The sequence below is a fragment of the Bos grunniens genome, chromosome 19, assembly GCF_055505025.1.
Source record: "Bos grunniens cultivar Pamir isolate PY7600 chromosome 19, Bosgru_T2T1.0, whole genome shotgun sequence".
Lineage (NCBI taxonomy): Eukaryota > Metazoa > Chordata > Mammalia > Artiodactyla > Bovidae > Bos > Bos grunniens.
In genome coordinates, this window is record NC_141183.1 from 48,425,756 (window position 1) to 48,446,962 (window position 21,207).

Sequence of the window (21,207 nt, forward strand, 5' to 3'; positions counted from 1 at the left end):
GCAAGAACACTGGAGTGGGTTGCCATTTCCTTCTCCAGTTAATCAGCTATACCCCTATACAAAACAAAACGAATTCTCCCTACACTGACAACTTTGAACAATTTCCCTCTGTGAACTGCAAACTTCCTCCTGATCTGCAAAGAAAATTACCATCTAACCTTTGCCAAGGGCTTTAAAATTCCTCCCCCAACTTCCCTCACCCTCTTCAGAAAAAAAATGGACTTGGCAATTTAATTTTCAAATATAGTTTGACTGCTCTCTTACTAAGTTTGTTTGAAACCTACTAGGCTCTCCTCTTCCCATTTGCCTAAAGGGTAAAAAAGGTGGAAGCTGTAGGGCTGGGGTGAATAAGTAAGTGCACCATTCCCGTAGAAGAACCCTGTGGTCTGAGGCCAGAGTGGCTAGCTGGCACATGGGGTTCTGTCAGCTTGGTAGACCAAACCCTGTTGAACAGGAAAATGACAGTACTAATAACAGGGTAAGATAAATGACCTATTCCAGGTAGGCTGAGTACAGCCACAGTTAGAGGTGAGAAGGCAGATAATGTGATTTGTCCCTGTTAAGTCCTAGAATCCTAAGTAATTTGAAAACAATCACTTCTCCACTTGCCCGCCCACCCAACACAAATCATTTTAAGTGGGATCAGGGGTGGCCATGGACTTTCCCATGGAAGAGAGAAGGGTCAGAATGTCAGCATCCTAGGAAAATCTCCAAGTCTGCAATGCAACTTCAAAACCATCTTGCTAACCCACCAAAATCCAAGTCACTACACTTGAGGTCCCCAAGGTTCTCATCCAGTTTCTTCAGAGTTTAGTTAACTGCTCTGTGAGCCAAGGTACTTCTGCAAAAACAGGCTTTATCCCAATACACAGACAGCAACATCTTGGAATTAAGATACAGTGAACCTGCTGTATGTTGTCACCACTGTTTAGTCACTAAGTCGTGTACAACTCTTTGCGACTCCACAGACGTATCCCACAAGGCTCCTCTGTCCATGGGGTTTCCCAGGCAACAGGACCAGAGTGGGTCTTCATTTCCTCCTCCAGGGGATTTTCCTGACCCAGGGATTGAACCCGTGTCTCCTGAACTGACAGGCAGATTCTTTACCGCTGAACCACCAGGAAGCCCTCTCGAACGCACTATATAAGACATTGTAAAAATCCTTTGAAAAAAACCTAATTAAAATGCCCCCGTCCTCAAAGAAGTATTTTTTATTTTTTTTAATACATACTTTTCTGACATGGATTCCCTGTTTGCTCAGATGGTAAAGAATCCACCTGCGATGCAGGAGACGGGGGTTCGATCCCTGGGTCAGGAAGATCCCGCAGAGAAGGAGATGGCAAGTCACTCCAGTATTCTTGCCTGGAGAATGCCATGGACAGAGGAGCCTGGCGGGCTACAGTCAACGGGGTCGCAGAGAGTCAGACACATCTAAGCAACCAACACTTTCACTTTCAGACACAGCAAATGAGAAAATGGCTAGTTGCAAGCCTTACAGAATCATCTCCGGTTTTTTGAGGGTGGTTTGCTTGCTATCACTACCGTATTGCTAGAATTGTCAAAAGCATCTATGCGATTAAGTGTAGAAAGGAAAGTACCCCCATGTTCTGCATCATTAATATAGAATGGGCTTTGCTTCATCTTGTATATCATCCTTAAAAAGCAATTAATATACAACCACAATGACTTTGAAAGAAAATGCTACAAAAAACCTATCAATATGGCTTAGCCATGCCTCTTTGAAATAACTGTAGAAGTAATTACATGTTCTAAGAAGTAAAGAAGAAAGCACCATTCTCCCCTGGAGGAATATGTCTCATCTCCAGCCACTGAGCTCGGGTAGGCAGCACCTGGTGTTATCTCATGGTCCTCACAAGAGTCTGGCAAGGTAGGTTAGCTAGTCCCATTTTCAGGTAAGAAAACCAAGGTTCAGAGAATATAAGTAACTTGCTTACCTAAAGGTCATACCCAGAAAGTAGTAAAGCCAGAATGTGAACCTAAGTCGCTTAGACCCTAAAGCCCACACTCTGTAAATCACAAGAAAAGTGTTCTCAATTCCACCCCACCCCTGCAAAAAAAAAAAAAAAATTCAGGGCTTCCTTGGTGGCTCAGTGGTAAAGACTCCCTCCACCTGCCAACGCAGGACACAGAGGTTCGATCCCTGATCTGGGAAGATGCCACATGCCAAGGAGCAACTAAGCCCGTGCGCGACAGCTACTGAGCCTGTGCTCTAGAGCCCAGGAGGCGCAACTACTGAGGCCCCCGAGCCCTAGAGCCTGTGCTCGCAGCAAGAGAAACCACCGCGATGAGAAGCCTGCACACCACTAGAGAGAAGCCCACTTTTTCCAGAGAAACCACTGCAACTAAAGAAAAGCCCGCACAGTAATGACCCAGCACAGCCATAAATAAATAAACTTAAAAACAGTCTGTCTGCCCTGCCGCCCGTTCCCCTCTGAGCGCCTGGTTTCTAACTCTACCGGAGATTTCGCATTGGCATATGGGCACTGTCCAGGACCTCTCAGTTCAAAAAACTCTTCCCTGTCTTAAATACAGGTTACAACCACAGAGTGTTATCACCGAACACCCACCGGAATGGCTGAAATGGAAACGACAGACACTAGCAAGTGTTGACAAGGATACAGAGTGACTGGAAATCTAACACTGCTGGCAGAAAAGTGAACTGGCAGCACCCCTTGGGAAACACACATATTTACACACATGGGGCTTTGCAATTCCACTTCCAGGTATACACCCAACGGAAATGTGTTTCTTAAAAGAAGTATACAAGAATGTTTGTAGCAGTACTGTTGTAAGAGCCTCAAGCTGTAATTCAATACAGGCAAGCCTTTCGGTTCCTCAGGGACACCAGGCTCGCTCCTGCCTTGGGGTCCCCACACTTGCTCCCCCGCTGCTGCTACTCTTCTTCCCAAACTCAGTCTCTGCTCAGATGGCACCTGTTTGGAGGCATCCTCACCGAGGCGTCCTCCTCAGTCACCCACTTGCCCTTTCGGTTTCCTTCAGGAGAATGATCATACTCCGTAGTTACATCTGTCTGTTTACAGTGTAAACTCCAAAGGCAGGAACCTCATCTGTCTTCACGTCTCTATCCACGTCACTAGTGCAGGGCTTTGATAGCAGGCCCCCAAATAACTTGCAGAATGAACAAATGGAGAAATAGTCCATACTTTATCAATACAGCCTGAGAGACCAGGACTAGTTATCTCTCCTCAGGGCCCAAAGCATCTTGGCAATGTTTATAGTGATATAAGGTGACTACAACAAAGTCCTTTATCAAAAACAAAGGTAGCTTTTGGACTTCCCTGGTGGCTCAGCTGGTAAAGAATCCACCCACACTGCAGGAGACCTGGGTTCTATCCCTGGGTTGGGAAGATCCCCTGGAGAAGGAACAGCTACCCACTCAGTATTCTGGCCTGGAGAATTCCATGGACTGTAGACCCCATAGTCCATGGGGTCGCAAAGAGTCGGACACAACACAGCAACTTTCACTCTCATGGGACTTCCCTGGCAGTCCAGTGGTTAAGACACCACACTTCCACTGCAGGGGGCACGGGTTCGATCCCTGCTCGAGGAACTAGATCCCACATGCTGCACGGTGTGGCAAAGAAACTAAAAAGCAAAAAAGAAACAGGACTTCCCTGGTGGATACACTGGATAAGAATCCACCTGCCAGTGCAGGGGAGATGGGTTAGATCTCTGGTCCATGAAGATTCCACAGCCTCAGAGCAACCAAGCCTGTACACCACAACTACTAAAGCCCGCGTGCCTAGAGCCTGTGCTTCTCAATAAGAGAAGCCACTGCGATGAGAAGCCCACGCATACACCTGGAGAGTCGTCCCTGCTCTCTGCAACTAGAGGAAGCCCGAGTGTAGCAATGAAGACCCAGTGTAACCAAAAAATAAGTAATTTTTCTTAAAAAAGAAACAACAACAAAAAGGTAGCTTGCCTTGGACAAGCTCCGTAAGTTTTCTGAGTCCGTTTTCTCACCTGTATGAGATGGGTAACACCTCCCCTGCTGGTAACTACAAGGATGAGAAATAACCAAATGCCCAACCTACAGTACGTGCTCCACAAACAGCAAAACAAAATAAATGGTCATTAAACTATACGTCATTACGAGTGTAAAATGGCAACAGCCGGGCTGTTCAATGGCGATTATTGGCTGGCAAACCCAATGTCCCTCACCCCCTCTGGTCACACAAAGCCCGAGTTCCCCACGGCCCAAGGGACTGGGCTGGACAGGGCCTCTGACACAGCTGATCACATCACCCACACAACAAAGACATAATCATTATCTGGAGAACTCACCTAAAGTTTAAAATCATCTCTCAGCTTGGAAGGCTGCTAAGTTTTAAAAAGAAGTTAGTGTGGAAAGAAACGTAAATTCCCTCAAAAACTGTTTAATGTAAAAAAAACAGGATCTTGGAGTTGCGAGTGGAATTTTCCAGGAAACCTGCCTGACCGGGGTCTGTCCCAGAAGGGGAAGATTTAAAATGCTGTGACAACACAATGAGCATAAAGTAGGGCGGCGTGGCCCTTGTAAGCAGGCAGCCTGCGGGTTCACCACACTACAGACTGGTCTCCCTTGGTGGGTATGGGATAAGGAAGCATGTTCTCTGTGGTACTGGGACTGTCTCTGAGATGTTTATTTCAGAATGAAGAACTCAGAACACCTAAGTCACAGAGGAGACAAGTATCCTGTGCAACTTTAGAACTCCAAGACCTGAACGGGAGCAACTACTCTGCTGAGGTGGTGTACGGGCTGGACATAAACAGCAGAGACTTCAAGGCTGGAACATTTCCAAAGCTAATGCGGGTCTTCCATCCTCCAAGGCAGTCCTTTGGATGTGGGTAACAGAAAATGCATTTCCTAAATAAGATTTTCCTTTCAGGCTGAATTTTTAGAAAATAGAAGAGTAAAAGTATATATATGAAAAAAATGAAGTTACCAACTATGTTTACTTTGGTTTTAGGCTCAGTCAGTGTGTACACGCATGCTCACTCGTGTTCGACTCTTTGCGACCCCATGAACCGTAGCCCTCCAGGCTCCTCTGTCCATGGCATTTTCCAGGCAAGAATACTGGAGTGGGTTGCCATTTCCTTCTCTGGGGGTAATCTTCTTGACCCAGGGATCGAACCTATATCTCCTGCATCTCCCTCATTGGCAGGCAGATTCTATACCACTGGGCCACCTGGGAAGCCCAGACTCAGTCAGACTTGACCTTAAACCCTAGCAGTGAGGAAAGGAAGGAGCTGGAGGAAGCTGCTTCTCCGAATGTCACTGCAATGGATACACTCGCCTGAACCTCCCGGGCTGGACACAGAGTAGGTGCTCAGTACGGAAGGAGCAGACTTTACTGGGCTTTCAGTTTTGCACGGAAGGCAGCATTAGCCGTTCACTGAATGGCAGACACCAGAATAAGGCACAGAACTAACGGGGATCGAGTGTGTGCCTCTCTCCAGACCATTTCCGGAGCCTGCATCCACACCGAGACGTCCTTTCAAGGCACCTGGGTCTGGCTCCCCTCTCCTCCAATCCCCGTATTACGCTTCAATACAAAAATGATCGAAGCTTCCGTGAGGGGATTCCCTGGTGGTCCAGTGGTTAGGACTCGGCGCTTTCACTGCTGAAGGCACAAGTTCAATCCCTGGTCAGGGAACTAAGATCCTGCATGCCAGCACCACACAGCAAAAAAAAAAAAAAAAAGCTTGGGTGGGAGAGAGAATCGCCTGTGCTGTTATTTGAGGCACAGGCAAGGGGAAAGCTAGGGGGAGGCATTCAGATTTGAGGCTCCTGAAGTCCCTCCTCAGATGATCCTAGAAATGTTTATTTTTTAAGGAAAAGGTAAAAACACTACAGAATACTTAACATGAGCCAAGTGAGTTGTTATATTTCCATCTAGTGTCTCATTTAATACAATAATGCAGCCAAAAACATCAGAACTGAAATGCTCATTTTGTAAATGAACACTGGGGTCGAGAGGGACCAGGGTAGCACCAAGAGACAGCGACCGGATTTAAGTTCGGGTTCTCTGAGTCCTCTGTGGTCCTACAGAAAGTGGGGTGAGGGGCTGCTCTCACCATCCACATCCCCTACCCGGAGCAGCAGGGCTTCAAGGGCCTGTGCACTGGGAGAGGGAGGGGAACATCAACCAACGGTCGGCCGGGAGGAGATCATGGACAGCCTCTCAAGGGGGCGGCGGGGAGAAGTCCATCACACCAAATCCTGCCCCGCTCCAGGGACGCCCAAAGGGGAACCTACGCACCAAGGCAAGCTTCAACACTTGAGGGCCTTGTGAGAGGCACCGCAGACAGAAAAACCCTCCCTGGGAAGCCAGAATTTTAATTCACACGTCCAGAAAGTCATCTTCATTTCCTGCTCACTACCACCTCTGGGCACCACTGCGTCACGCAGACATCCACTTCCTGAAGATAAAGCTCTTCCTTGACATTTGGAATGTGTTTCAGTTTCTACTCTTGCCCACCTGTGCTGTTCCCGTAGAGGAGAGAGGGCTTTCTGACTTAACTGTCTCAACTACAACCAATGCTCTATCATCTTCCCTTTTAAGAAGTGCTTTCACTGGTAACCACTGAATAAATGAAAATCAGTCATTGGTGCTCTGGGGCCCAGCTACCCTGCTATGCCTTCAGTCCCCCAAACGCCAAGCTTACTGCGGCCTCAGGAACCTCCCCCCAGCTCCTCTCTCAGCCCCAGTGACCCTGCTCCCACCCTGCCTCCTCCAGCGGCACTTACTTCCTCAGGGGAACCTTCTGGGCCCCGTCTGTGCTCTCACAGAGTCTTGAACGCCTCCTGACAACTGTCACACATTCATCTGCTCAGCCCTCGTCCAGCTGCTAGTGATCCCAAAAGGACAAAACCTGGCATGGTCCCCACACGACACGGCGAGTACATTCTCAGAGGGTGAGCGTTGCGGCAATGCCGCGTCGAAGCACCTGGCTGACGGTTTGTATGATTCTTTCTAGAGTGTCCGTCTCCCATGGTTAGGGAGCAGAAAGTGAAACAGGAAACAAAAGCAAGTCACTTTATAGCTTTATTTCCAGCCTCAGTGCCAGGCAAATGTGATCATCAGGTATTTGTTGAAGTCTGACTAATGATAACAGCATCAGGGCTCTCAAAGCTGGGGGGAAGGGACAAACATTCGCTCCTGAAAACTCCACCATAATAATTCCAGGGTGGTGAGCAAATGATGGGTTTTCAACCCATAGAACCACAGCAGTCCCTTTAAGGAAAGCTCTCGTGATAACGTGCCTGCCTCACACATCCTGAAGATAATTTAGGCGTCTGCTAAGATTGCTTGAAAAAAAGAAAAAAGAACGGGAACAGACTGACCTTCGAAAAGTAATAGAAAAATGTTACAACTGGCAGTTATTACAGCATTAAAAAACCAGAAAGGGAGAGCCTGGAAGATGGACACATTCTTCACTTCCATCCCGCCCCTGCATCCGAAGGCAAAGAAGGCATCAGTGCCCTCCTGGAGGCTGTGGTCTGAAACGGTGCTGCAATGGAGCTGCAAAGAATACACAGGAAGATGAAAAGAGCACATGGAGAAGATAACACAGAAGAGAAATGAGACAGACTTTGACCAGACACAGTCCAAGCAGACCTCTGCCTGTCGCTACTGAGCGCACAGCCTGTGCCAGGTGGGACAGAAAGAGGACAAAAGGCAGGTAAGAACCAGAACAGCACAGGGTCGAAGGGGGAGAAAGGGTTACAATGACAACAAGAAGGGAAGAAGGAGAGGGATTTCACTTTCCACCAGTAACAAATGAGCTCTTTTTCTGAAGTGGTAACTGTTTGTTGTAAACAACTGAAAAACATACATAATAACCACAAGTTATAAATGTTCCTGGAAACTCCCTGGTTCCAACTAGTGGATGACACATATCTGCAGAGGGACCTCAGCATCTGCTCTGAAGTTCAGGGGAAAGTAATTCTAACCAATGGAGCTGCGCCAAAATAGCACCCTCGGGGTCTGACCGATTAGATGGCTGCTGCTTCGCCCGGCTTTCAGGAGAGACGACAGGCTGAATGGTGCGACGGAGAAACCTGCGCATTTCTTTTCTGCCCCTGCATTCTGCCCCGAAGGGCGAGTCAGTCAGGGAAGAAAGCAGTGCAGAGTGAAGTCTTTGACAACACTGAAAACAGAATAAACGGATCTGCAGTTTAATTACTGAGGATCCTTTTTCCCATCAAAACTGACGAGGAAGACCACCAAGATGAAGAAGACTCTGCTTCTCCCTGTTCTCTCAGTGCAGGGGACAGATTTACCAGACAAGCTGTTCCGCACCTTCTGACTGAAGAAGTTGCTTTCACTAGATACTGGGACTGACTACCTGGTAACTGAGCTGAAAAACATACACAGTGGGAGGGACCAGTTGAGGGGGTTTGTAGCCTCCTGTGCCCTGGGGAAAGCCACAGCCTCCAAACAGGGATCCTGTCTGGGATCAAAATGATGTACTTGATGTGACCAAATGTACTGGGCGTGGAAAGAACAAAGACTCTAGATTCCTCCATACTTTCTTCAAACCTTCATTTCCTCAAGAACAACAGAACCTGCTTCACTGAAACGGTAACTGAAAGGACTAAAATAACAAGCATTTACACTGGACCTAGTACATAATAGGTGCTCACTAAAATAATTTAAAGAAACTCTAAGGTTACTTGTGACAGTTTATCTGCTATATCCCCTACTTCAAAAAACAAACAGATACCTTTAATAGGGCTTAATCTAGTCTTCCAAAGATCCTCTAAGAACTAAATGACTCCAGTTCCCTCCCACCAGCTCTTAATTTATAATCCCTGAAGAACTGTCTCCAAGGTGGTCAGAAGTGGTTTACCAGAAGTGCCTGCCAGCCTGCTTAGTCACCCTTCAAAACCCTACAGACTGCAGCCCATCAGGCTCCTCTGTCCAGGGGATTTCCCAGGCAAGAATACTGGAGTGGGTTGCCATTTCCTACTCCAGGAGATCTTCCCGATCCAGGAATCAAACCCACGTCTCCTGCATCTCCTTGTATTGGTAGGCAGATTCCTCACCACTGAGCTACCTGCAAAGACCATCTAAAGTGCAGCCCTACACTGCTACATTCCTTCCAATTCAACCCCATTGCTAATGAATTTATCAATTTTCCCCAAAGCCCAGAGACAGCTTAGACTTTTCTCCCTTAGCTCCTCAACGCCTCTCAGTTAACCAAATTCAGAGAGGATTGGAAGATACACACTTCTGGTCCCCCAGCTGGGTGCTCTGCAACTGTGTGCTGCACTCAAGTCAGATGGGACTTGGGGACAAAGGCAGGACGAATTCAGACTAACTCCTTAAGACCTTTGGGTGGTTCGATGTATATAGTCTCAATCTGAAAATTATGCCGACTTTCTGAAATGTTGTCTGCTCACTCTGGGATGTGAAATGCCCAGTATCTATGCCAAGAAGCAGAAATGGAGATTTCTAGTTCACCTAGGACCACAAAGAAAACCTTGTATTCACTGCACACTATCTCCTTGTGAAGAAAACCTGCGCTTCCCCGGCCTTCAGGTCTCACTCTTTGCCTATATATCCCACAACACAGTGCAAACTGCCTCGTGTTCACCACTCCTTGACAGATTCAGGAAAACAGACACCCATCCCGATACCAGGAAGAGATGCTGCTTTCATGGATGTTGGGATGTGCTGCTACTTTTATCCATCTGCTCCTTTGTATTATCAATACAAAGTACCAGAACAGTCTTCTTTGCAATGTGGAAAGGATACAGGTTACACAAAATAATATTACCCAAAGCTTCACCTGCCCTGAACTCATGAGTTCACCAAAATGGTGCTGTTCTAAAATAACTCAAGCATTTTTTAATAATCCACAAAGACCCCGAGAGACATAATAAAGCAGATTCCACAGTGGGAAGCAATGAGGAATGGGGAGTCAAAAAACAGGAGTTCTGAAGATTGTTTACCAGCTGAGTGACCCCCAAGCAAATTATTCCAGAAACTTGCTGAGGTGTAAAACAGTTCAGCAGTTACAATTAGATCCAGCCTCCACATTCAAGGAAATTTTGAAAGACTAAAAAGACCCTGCGGTTATTTGTAAACTACCTAACTCAGGAAACACTCAAAAGGAGATTTAGAAATCCTGGAATTCAATAAAAAGAACCTGTAATTTAAAAAGTGACTTAGAGGCTAAAATTTCCTATTGTTATCAAAAAATAAATAACCAAATACAGCGTGAATCTCACATCTATCAAAAGTAACAGATCAGCAGTCAATTCAGGGGTTTCATTTTGTAAAACACAGATGCAATATGGTGTAGGCTAGGAAGAACCACATGTGCCGGGAAGAGTGACCTGATCCCCAGAAAAAAAAAGATCTGCACCTCTATTAAGGCAAGGGCAGTATAGGTCTTGTTGCCTTAGCTCCTTTTCAAAGCAGAAACAGAGACTCTTCAGCCAAGCTCATCTCTTGACTTACTAACCACACCAAGCTTCAAAATGTAGGCGTACAAGTCACAGTAAAGACAAGCACATCCTGTTTGCACTTGACTTCCTGTTCTGGGCCATCTGATCGCTTTACAGGGCTGCTCCCTAGCCACAAATGGGTAACCTTTCATATCTGCCAAACCACTGGTTCACTGGACAGCATTTCAGTGACAACAGAATACACAGTTCTAGGAGTCGGGTGAAAGATGCACCTAAAAAGCATCCCAAACCCATCATCAGCCTCTCAGGCACTTCCTGGATTCCCCAGGCTTCTTCATACTGACATCTGACTTGGAGTAAACAATAAAAACTTAACACAAATAGTGCTGAGATAAGAAAAGTAAGCCTGGAACGAAACTTAGGATGTGAGGGCTGGGAAAAAGAACAAGAAAACTTGGAGATGTTTTCATTATTAAACATTGGTTTCTTTTCTTTTCATTTATTTATTTATTTATTTTTTGGCTTCTTTTCAAATGTCAAAGGAGCAGCTCTCTGTCGGCCAGTCCCCAGTGAACTGATTCTCAGAAGGGAACCTCGCCGAGCGATCGCAACAGTTAACAGGACCCTTCAGGTGAACTTGGTCCCTGATCCAATCTGCTACCAACCTCAATCTACTTTTCAGCACTGCAGAAGCCTTCAGTTTCAGAGACCCAGAGCCTCCACTTCAAGCCAAACTTCCACTGTTTTCAAAGAGCCCGTGGTTCCCCCAAGCCACATTCAGCGTTGGGAATAAACGCTGGACAACGAATACCCCAGTTTTTATGGACGAGTCATTTAGCGTCTTTGCGTCTGCTTTTCCATCTGGAAAAGAGGACAACTGCACTACATTCATCTCTAATGTCTCTTCCAGCTGTGGAAAAAATGCAGGGATTCATCAGTAACAGCAGAAGATTCTGTGGCTTCCTGCATTATTCCCTTGGTCAACAAGATCCTCTAACATCCCATACCCCACAGTGTGAATATACACCTTGATCTACCTCCTGAGCACCCAAGGACTTTTTATCCCATTCCCTTGAAATAGATATCAGAAAGTTTTCCACTTGAAAGCCATATATTAACAAACCTTGAGGACTCTTCTTTACACATGGTCTTTTCATTAAGATCAGAATGTAATCACCACTTGGTTCCCATGTTGGTCATAGGATTCCTGGAGAGAATCTGGAGCCACAAAGGATGGAGAAAACTGACCAACAACATGTGGTACTCCCTCCCACACAGTGACTGCTAATGGAGAAAGAATTAGGCAAATCTGGGTAAGAAAAGGGAGTGGCGAACACAAGTTCGGTGAGTCAGTGCAAAGAAAGAAAGAAGGAAAGCAAAGGAAGAAGAAAAGCAAGCAAGAGGGAAAAAAGCTACACCAGTGAGCTTTTTTCTTAAATCTGAAATTCTGCTTATCCATTTATCCAACAGATATCCACTGCCTACCATGTGCAGGGAGCAGAACTAGAGTCTAGAGGAGAAACAAAGGTCAACCAGATAGACCTGCTCAACGATGTTATGGTCTAGCAGGAGACAGAAAGGCATGTACACAAACAACTGAAATATACGGCATAAAGTGTGCTGTGCCATAAAGGAGATATAAAAGAATCCTCCACTGTGAGGCTCAGAGGAGGAAATGATTACGCCCAGGGAGAGATAAGACAAGGCTTCATAGGAAGAATGACATTTCAAGCTGAAAACACCACAGAAACAAGGGCACGCAAATAGGAAATCAAGGACACAGTTTCGGTGAGTAACTAGATTTGATTAGAGACGTAAGTGGCCATGAAGGGAGAGATGGTAGTAATAATAATAGCTAAATGATCCAGAGAGCCGGGGCTCAACTGGACAGCTGGATTGGAGCCAAACCGAGTATTCCAAAATCAGACTCAGAATTTGAACTTAAACCCAGTGGAGAAGGGACGGGAGCGGGGACTGGAGCTCAAGGAATCCCATAATTTAACCCGTAAAATTAAGATAATAAACTCATCACAAAATCAATGTGTGCCGATACCTGAAGTCCCTCCAAAGAGATGCAATGTCTTCCAAACCAAAAGCAAAGAAGAAAGGAGGGTAGAAAGGCTTGGATGATGGCATTCATATATTTAAACCAAGAATACGGTCACATCAAAATGTGGTCAACAAAGGAACCTAGAAAAAAATAGAAGGGGCCACACTGACTCAGAACCAAGCAAGGCAGAGAAATACTGCAGTAAGCTAACACACCATCCTCTCTGCAGTGGGACAAGGTCTTTCATGAAGCTTAATGGAAACAGCATATAGCAGCAGTTATGGGTATGGGTCAGATAGCATCACTGACTCAATGGACATGAATTTGAGCAAACTCTGGGGGATAGTGAAGGACAGGGAAGCTTGGCGTGCTGCAGGCTATGGAGTAGCAAAGAGTCAGACACAACTTAGCAACTGAACAACAGCAACAGGGGTATGAGTTTTTGGAGTCAGAGGGCCTTGGTTCCAACCTCAGTTCAGCCTCTTACCAGTTTGAACAGAACCTTGGTTTCCTCTGTAAACTGAGGATAACTGTGTCTCCTTTGCCGGAGGATCACTGAGAGAGTTAAATGTCCTCCTTCAGGCAAAGCATTTGGGGTGCTACCTGGCACACAGCGCACTATCAAGAATCTCAGCTTTTTTGTAACTGTGCTCTCTCCTACCAACTATCCTATCACATTAGTCCATGCCCACGAAAGCAAGCCTGCTATTATTAAACATCAGTTTTCAGATCTCTTGATATTGAACAGCAATGTCCCAGACAAATCCAGGATCCAGTCAACAGAAAAGGAATCCACTTCAAAATAAAAATTGGCATTCCACATTTCCTCATAGCTCAGTTGGTAAAGAATCTGCCTATAATGCAGGAGACCCAGGTTCAGTTCCTGTGTGGGAAAGATCCCCTGGAGAAGGAAATGGAACCCACTACAGTATTCTTGCCTGGAGAATCCCATGGACAGAAGAGCCTGACGGGCTACAGTCCATGGGGTTGTAAGAGTCGGACACGACTTAACGACTAAACCACCACCACCCCTCTGAGCTCAGTCACTCAAGCCTGAACACAACCCTGTCTCCAAAATCCTGATCATTTCCAGGTACAAAACGAAATCCATTTAGGAGAACCAGACCTAAATTGTAATGCCCAAAACCCTCAGACGGCTTCCTGAGATGCTACATGGAGCTCAGCAGGCCAGTCCTGCATGATGCCACCTCCAATCTATAATGAGCCAACCTGGACAATACGCTCCCACACCTCTCCTTGCCTTCCACCTCTCGCACACCCTCTAATCACACACTGTGGCGAAACACTTTATCCATCTCCCTCTCTAACCTTCTACAGGTCACAGAGCCTATCTTATCCGATCTTATCCATCTCTGCATTCTTTTGCTCTACATCCCAAAATGCTGTGCATCAAACAGAACCACGATAAATATTTGTCATAACAATGAACTTCAAATACAACTTTTCTTAGATCCATTTTGATCTGCCATTCCCATATTCTGAGGCCCTCTTCCAATTTACTGAATTCTTATTCTACCCCTTTCATCCCCTTCCTTTCCTCAATCTCTCCACACCCGAGCTACCAAATGTTACAGAAAAGTCAGAAGACTTTATTTACCGGGTTTCCAACAAGTTCATACAACTGGGACCAAGCCATCCTTGGGCTTGGAAATCTTTATTCATCTCTAGTTGATGTCTCATAGCATCTCTCTGAAGAGCAAAGCCATGCAGGATTTAGGACATGGGACCTGGAATCAGACAGAACTCAAAGTCTTCCTGTGCGGCCTCAGCTGAGGTGCTTAGCTTCCCTAAACTTCATCTTTCAGATCTATAAAATGTAGGACCTAAATGAGGTAATGAACCCAAAGCCTTAACAACACAGTAAGAGCTCAAAATATGGAAACCATTACTCTTTTCTCCTTTGTCTAAGTATCTTCCAACCCCTATGCCCTCTTCCACTCTTTCTTTGTCAGATAACCAGAAGTCTCCTCTTCTACTTCACCAAAATAATTCAGCTGGGTCCCATCCACTGGAGAGTCAATGGTGGTACAGTGGAGAACGCTGGGGTCAGGAGTTCATCTGAAGCCTCAGATTCCTCAAACTGCAGAATAGTTATTTTAATCTGTTCCTTGTAGAATCACTGTCAGCTTTAAATGGAAAAATATGAAAAAGCAGTAAGCAGAAAAAGAGCGGGGAGAATAAGGGAAGTGATAAGGCTTTTAAGTAAAACAGATCCAGTTTCAAATTCCAGTTCTATCACTGAACTTGTGTGATCTAGGGCAAGTTAATTTCTCTAGACTTCATTTTCCTGTCTGTAAAATAGGGGAAATAACTTCACAGGGTTTTTAAGAGGTTTAAAACACTGTGTAGCCTAATTGGCATGTTAATTTCCCATCCTTCTCTCTACCTTTTCTTTTCTTTACATCTCAATCACCAGACCAGTAGAATCCACCATTTTTGACCACTGATTAAAAAAAAAAAAATTTAGCACATCTCCAATATATTTATATTTAACAGCAAATTAGACAAGAATTGTACGAAAAAGCTCTTAATGACCCAGATGTGTGGGTCTGGGTCATTGGTGTCGTCACTCACCTAGAGCCAGACATCTTGATATGTGAAGCCAAGTAGGCCTTAGGAAGTATTACTATATACAAAGCTATTGGAAGTGATGAATTCCAGCTGAGCTATTTAAAATCCTAAAAGATGATGCTATAAAAGTGCTGCACTCAATATGTCAACAAATTTGGAAAACAGCAATGGCCACAGGACTGGACAAGGTCAGTTTTCATCCCAATCCCAAAAAAGGGCAGTGCCAAAGAATGTTCAAACTACCGTACAAGTGTGGTCATTTCATGTGTTAGTACAGTTATGCTCAAAAGCCTTCAAGCTAGGCTTCAGGGGTACATGAACCAAGAACTTCCAGATGTACAAGCTGAGTTTCGAAAAGGCAGAGGAACTAGAGATCAAATTGCTAACATTTGTTTGGATTGTAGAGAAAGCAAGGGAATTTCAGAAAAACATCTACTTCTGCTCCATAGACTACGGTAAAGCCTTTGTGTGGATCACAACAAACTGTGGAAAATTCTTAAAGAAAGGGGAATACCAGACCACCTTACCTGTCTCCTAAGAAATCTGTATGCAGGTCAAGAAGCAAGAGTTAGGAACCGGACGTTGAACAACTGACTGGTTCCAAACTGGGAAAGTAGTACATCATGGTGTATATTGTCACTCTGTTTATTTACCTTATATGCAGAGTACATCATGGGAAATGCCAGGCTGGATGAATCACAGGCTTGAATTACGATTGCCAGAAAGAATAACAACAACCTCAGATACGCAGATGACATGGCAGAAAATGAAGAGGAACTGAACAGCTTCTTGATGAGGGTGAAAGAGGAGAGTGAAAAAGCTGGCTTGAAACTCAATTTTCAAAAAAACTAAGATCATGGCATCTGGTCCCAGCACTTCACGGCAAATAGAAGAGGAAAAAGTGGAAGCTTTCTTGGGCTCCAAAATCACTGCGGACAGTGACTGCTGCTATGAAATTAAAAGACTCTTGTTACTTGAAAGGAAAGCTATGACAAATGTAGCGAACGTATTAAAAAGCAAAGACATCACTTTGCTGACAAAGGTATGTATAGTCAAAGCTAAGGTTTCTCTAGTAGTCATGTAAACATGTGAGAGTTGGACCATAAAGAAGAATTGATGTTTTCAATTCTTTCTTTCAGTTGATCGCCGAAGAATTGATGCTTTCAAATTGTGGGGCTGGAGAAGACTTTTGAGAGTCCCTTGGACTGCGAGGAGATCAAACCAATCAATCCTAAAGGAAATCAGTACTGAATGTTCACTGGAAGGACTGATGCTGAAGCCGAAGCTCCAGTACTCTGGCCACCTGATACAAAGAGCCAATTCACTGGAAAAGAGTTGGGAAAACATCTTTCCCTGGTGTTGGAAAAGATTGAAGGCAGGAAGAGAAGTGGGTGGCAGAAGATGAGATGGTTGGATGACATCACCGACTCAATGGACATGAGCTTGAGCAAACTCCGGGAGATGGTGCAGTCCATGGGGTCACAAAGAGTCAGACACAGCTTAGCAACTGATCAACAGCACTACACAAACAGTGTTCTATCTAAAGCATAATACTGAAAAGAAATTTCAAAAGCTAAGATAAAAATATAGAAAAACTTAGCTCTAATAATTTCTTCCCATACTCCAAAGGAAGGTTATATCTGTCTGAAGAATTTGGAAATTGATCTTGGAGATCACCATACTTCTATGGAAATTGTTTTGAGACAAAGGTAAACAGAATAGACTTGGTGTAGCTCCCAGCACCGTGAACGACACAGAATACATGCCCAGTAAATACTGGTCCATCATAGATGTTGGAAAGCCTGCCTCTACACACACACTGCTCTCTACACACACGCTTGCACAAAGTGAGCTCTCAGTTCAGTCTCTCTTCCTCTTCAATCCCCAGCTTCCCCCAGAACAGATGGTGCTCCACTTAACTTCCACATCACACAGTTGTTCATGAACTCTGCTCCTCTCTGCTAAAAGCCCTTTCTCCAAGGTCATCAATGATCTTGTGATGACTAAATGCATGGCTTTTTCCTACATCAAACCTCGACAACCTCCCAGTTACCAATGACCTAGCTTCTTCTTCCCTTTGGTTCCCACTGAAAACACAATAGTCTGGCTCTCCTTTGAAGACCCATTTTCCTCCCTGTCCTTCCCTGGCTCCTCCTTTTGTCCCCTGAATGTCCCCTGGGGCTCTGCACTAACCATTCTTGCTTTCCTTCTCTAGTGAACGCTATTGGATTTACTTTTAAAATATATCCTGCAAACATCCCACCTGTGTCCATGGCCAGACCCTGTCTTACACGTCATTATCTTTCTCAAGAACTAGAGCAAACTCCTCCTCACTGACCCCTTCGTGTTGTTGTTGTTTGGTTTTTTATATTTGTTTATTCATTTCTTCTTGGCTGAGTCGAGTCTCAGTCACTACACGGGGGCTTAGTTGCCCATCAGCGTGTGGGACGTTAGTTCCTTCGTCCCCTGCATTGGCAGGCCAATTCTTAACCACTACGCCACCAGGGAAGACCCTAGCACCCTCTTTGCCACTCTATTCTCCACACAGTAGTCAAGGTAAACTTCCCTTTTAAAATATGTATTCTGGAAAAATAAATAAAATATAAAATACTGTTACTCTCCTGCTTGAAAGCCACCGTGCCCTCTTGTAAAGCCTAGACTCCCTATGTGGCCCACAGAGGCCCCAGGTGATCTGGGCCCTGCCTGCCTCTCCCACTTTACCTCATGCTGCCCACTCCCATCAGGGCTTCCCTGGTGGCTCAAACCAGTCTGCCTCCAGTGTGGGAGACCTGGGTTCGATCCCTGGGTCGGGAAGATTCCCTGAAGAAGGAAATGGCAGCCCACCCCAGTATTCTTGCCTGGAGAATCCCATGGACAGAGGAGCAGGCTACATGGGGCTGGCAAAGAGTCGGACACAACTGAGCAACTGACACACACAGCCACCCTCTTTACCTGCCATCACTCCTGTCCACCTCTCTCTAGACCCTTGGTGGTCTCCTTTTATTTTGACTCCTTCAAAAAAAAAAAAATTTCATGTGTTACTGTGGCTCCTCTCCTGCCAGGAGCATCCTCCAGAGCTCTTCACAAAGTCGGCTCCTTATCGGTCAGGCTTCAGCTCACCCTCCCGACAACGCTGTTGCTGGCACACGGTGGAAGCTCACTAAGTATCTGGTGGACAGATTCCTCCGTCTTAGTCAGACAACTCCAAATCCAAGTATCTGGACTCAATCTCACCCTTCAGTGTTAGCAGCAATTTCCAAATGCCTGCTCGACAGCCAGACCTCAAATCTAGCACACCAAGGACACTCAAAACCAAACCCTTCATCTTTCCCAAACAAGTTCCTCCAATCTTCTGAAATTATATGGGTAACACAACCCACAATTTCTGCTTCAGGAATGTGAATTTCCCATTCGTTTGCTACACCTGTCCAAAATTCTAATCACCCATGAAAACCAAATTCAAATCTCACTCCATTCATTCACGTTTTCAATCAACCACTTATTCATTCAACAAATAGTTACTGAGTACCTTTTATGAGACAGACACTATGTTAAGATACTGGAAAGCAAAGCAGACCTACATTTATCTATTATATACCAGTCAAATAATCACACAAATATTTCATTATAAACTAGGAATTGCTATGAAGGAGAAAGTGCTATGAAGGAAAAGGAACTTTGAGAAAACGTAAGCGAGGCATCAAGAAACACTCCTTTGGTGATCTGCTGACTCAGTGAGATGTAATTCACAGGCTCCAGCCTGGAAGGTGGAGGCTGCCAGGCAAAGCTGTCATCAGCCAAGCCCTAGAAGCACGAGGACACCAGCAGGCCTGTTTTAAGGTGCCTGCCATGCTTCTTCTTCGTTTCCCTGTTTATGTGGCTGCCCTAAGTCTTAGTTGTGGCATGTAGGAGCTTCAGTTGCAGCATGTGGGCTCTAGTTCCCAGACCAGGAATCAAACCAGGGCTCCTGCATTGGGAGCCAGACGTCTTAGCCACTGGACCATCAGGGAAGTCCCCACCTGCCGTTCTGCTTCATATGCTACACCTGCTCGATCAGTCTTGTTCCCTCCCCTCACCCCAGCCTCATTTTACTGACAGTTACCTGAGAGAAAGGACGCAGAACGTGTGAACACCCGCAGCAGATGCTGAGTCACATGTGTGATACCTAAGGAGACTGTGCTTATAAAAATCTCCCAGATGACTCTGACACGCAGCCGAGTTTGTAAAGTATACGCCCAAACTACCTACTCAATAAATATGTATTGATATAATTATCTCACTTAAAATCTATAACGTCAGTGTGGTCAATTGTTTCCAAAAGTGACCACAATAACCCCAAGCATGCTGCATGCCCTTCTGCAGTGTGACTTTGACACTCTGCCCTGTAAGAGGTGGCGCCCATGTCCCCTCCCCTTGGATGTGGGCTACATTGTGTGACTTACTTTGACCAAAAAAATGGGGCAGAAGTCTCTGTATGAAACATGGGCCTAGACCTTAAGAGGTCCTGCAGCTGCACTGTGGCCCCCTGGAAAGCCAAACAGCACATGTAAAAGCTGCCCAGCCTGGATTAATGAATCACGAGAGGCCGTGAGAGAGAGGGACCTCACGGAGGACAACCAAAATGTCGCAGCCAACAGCACCAAGGCCCAGACACGTGAGTGAAGTCATCTTGGATCACATCAGTGGAGCAAAGCGGTACGTCCTCCTCCTCTGAATTACTAACACACTGAATCACAAACAAAATGTCATCTGAAGCCACCAAAAGTTTTAGGACGCTCTGTTACACAGTCATGGATAATTGACAGTCAGAAATTCAACGCTCTTTCAGCAGTCATTCAAAGGTTTCCCAACTTTGATGATCAAGAAACTCTTTCTCATATTCATTAAAATCACTCCTCCTTCAATTGAAGCCCATTTCCTCTGAAATCTTTGAAGTACAAGAAGACCAATTAATCAAAATCCTCCTGGCAAAAACTATTCTTGTACTTGAAGATGGTAATCAGCCACCCCTCAGTTCTTGCTTCTCTAGGCTAAAATCTTTTTTTTTTTTAACATATAACAATAAGGACTTTTTAAAAAACTTTTTAATTATTTTTATTCCTCTCTTAAGTATGGGAGGACCAAAATTGGATCCCACATGCCAGTATAGACCAGAGGTTATGTCCCAGCCCCTGATGGTTCCTCTTTTTATAATCAAATTCCACAGTCCCACATATGGCATGTTAGTCCCCCAAAAGTTGTGAATAAACATAATCATTTACTGGAATTAATGTGGAACTCCTTCTGTTCTTAACACTCAGCTTATCCCATTTTGTGATGACTCCCTTCACTCCTCAACCTGGTCTGACACTCCACTATTGAGTAGATTTTAATAAATTCTAGATACGTGAAGCACAACAGAAAAGCTTGGGAGGCTGGAGTGGGCGTACCATTCCTTTGGAACAAGGTCTCCGACCACGGTCCAGGCCTCTTCAAGGCCAAGCAGGCTCTAGGTACCTCCTCCATCCACCCTGAAGATAAAGTGACCTTACAAAAGGACAAGACCTTCAGCACTCACCTATTGAGCAAAGGCTCTTTTTCTGTCCGGGCTCCCCTGGTGGTGCAGTGGTAAAGAATACACCTGCCAATGCAGGAGACGGGTTCAATCCCTAGGTCAGGAAGATCCCCTGGAGAAGAAAATGGCAACCCACTCCAGTATTCTTGCCTGGACAGAGGGGCCTGGCAGGCTACAGTCCCTGGAGTCACATATATGGACATGACTTAGCAACTAAACAACAACCACCTTTTCTATAGAACCCAAGGTATATTTAAGTATAAAGAGAGAAGCCAGGTGCTTACAGCAGTGTAAAAACATGTTTTCCCTCTGAGTCTTACATGAATGTATGCTTCAATGTCAGAAGTAGCTTTACAATCACCGATAAAATAGGCATAATAAAGCCTTCCCAACACAGGGTCTTATAGGTATTAAATAAAATGACAGAAGGGAATAATTCTGTAAGGTACAATACTACTTAGGTGATGATCCAGAACTAGGTTTCAGGAAGTCCTATCAATCTTCAAATTTTGGATGGTTACCTGAGGGTTCCAAGTGACATATACAGAACAGGCACTATAGGCTCAAGTT

At 45.2% G+C, this 21,207-nt stretch overlaps 1 protein-coding gene across 11 annotated transcripts in view; it reads right to left on the reverse strand.

Moving 5' to 3' along the window:
• Positions 1–21,207, reverse strand: part of RFFL (ring finger and FYVE like domain containing E3 ubiquitin protein ligase) — a 77,395-nt gene that overhangs the window by 31,785 nt on the left and 24,403 nt on the right. The window contains exon 1 of one of the 11 annotated variants that reach the window (XM_086360306.1): positions 6,773–6,957. The exons of 9 other annotated variants lie outside the window; for them this stretch is intronic. The gene's annotated coding sequence lies outside the window, so the exon portion shown is untranslated. Of the gene's footprint in view, positions 1–6,772; positions 6,958–21,207 lie in introns of those variants that run through there. One more of the 11 variants, XM_086360300.1, reaches the window with a different exon arrangement.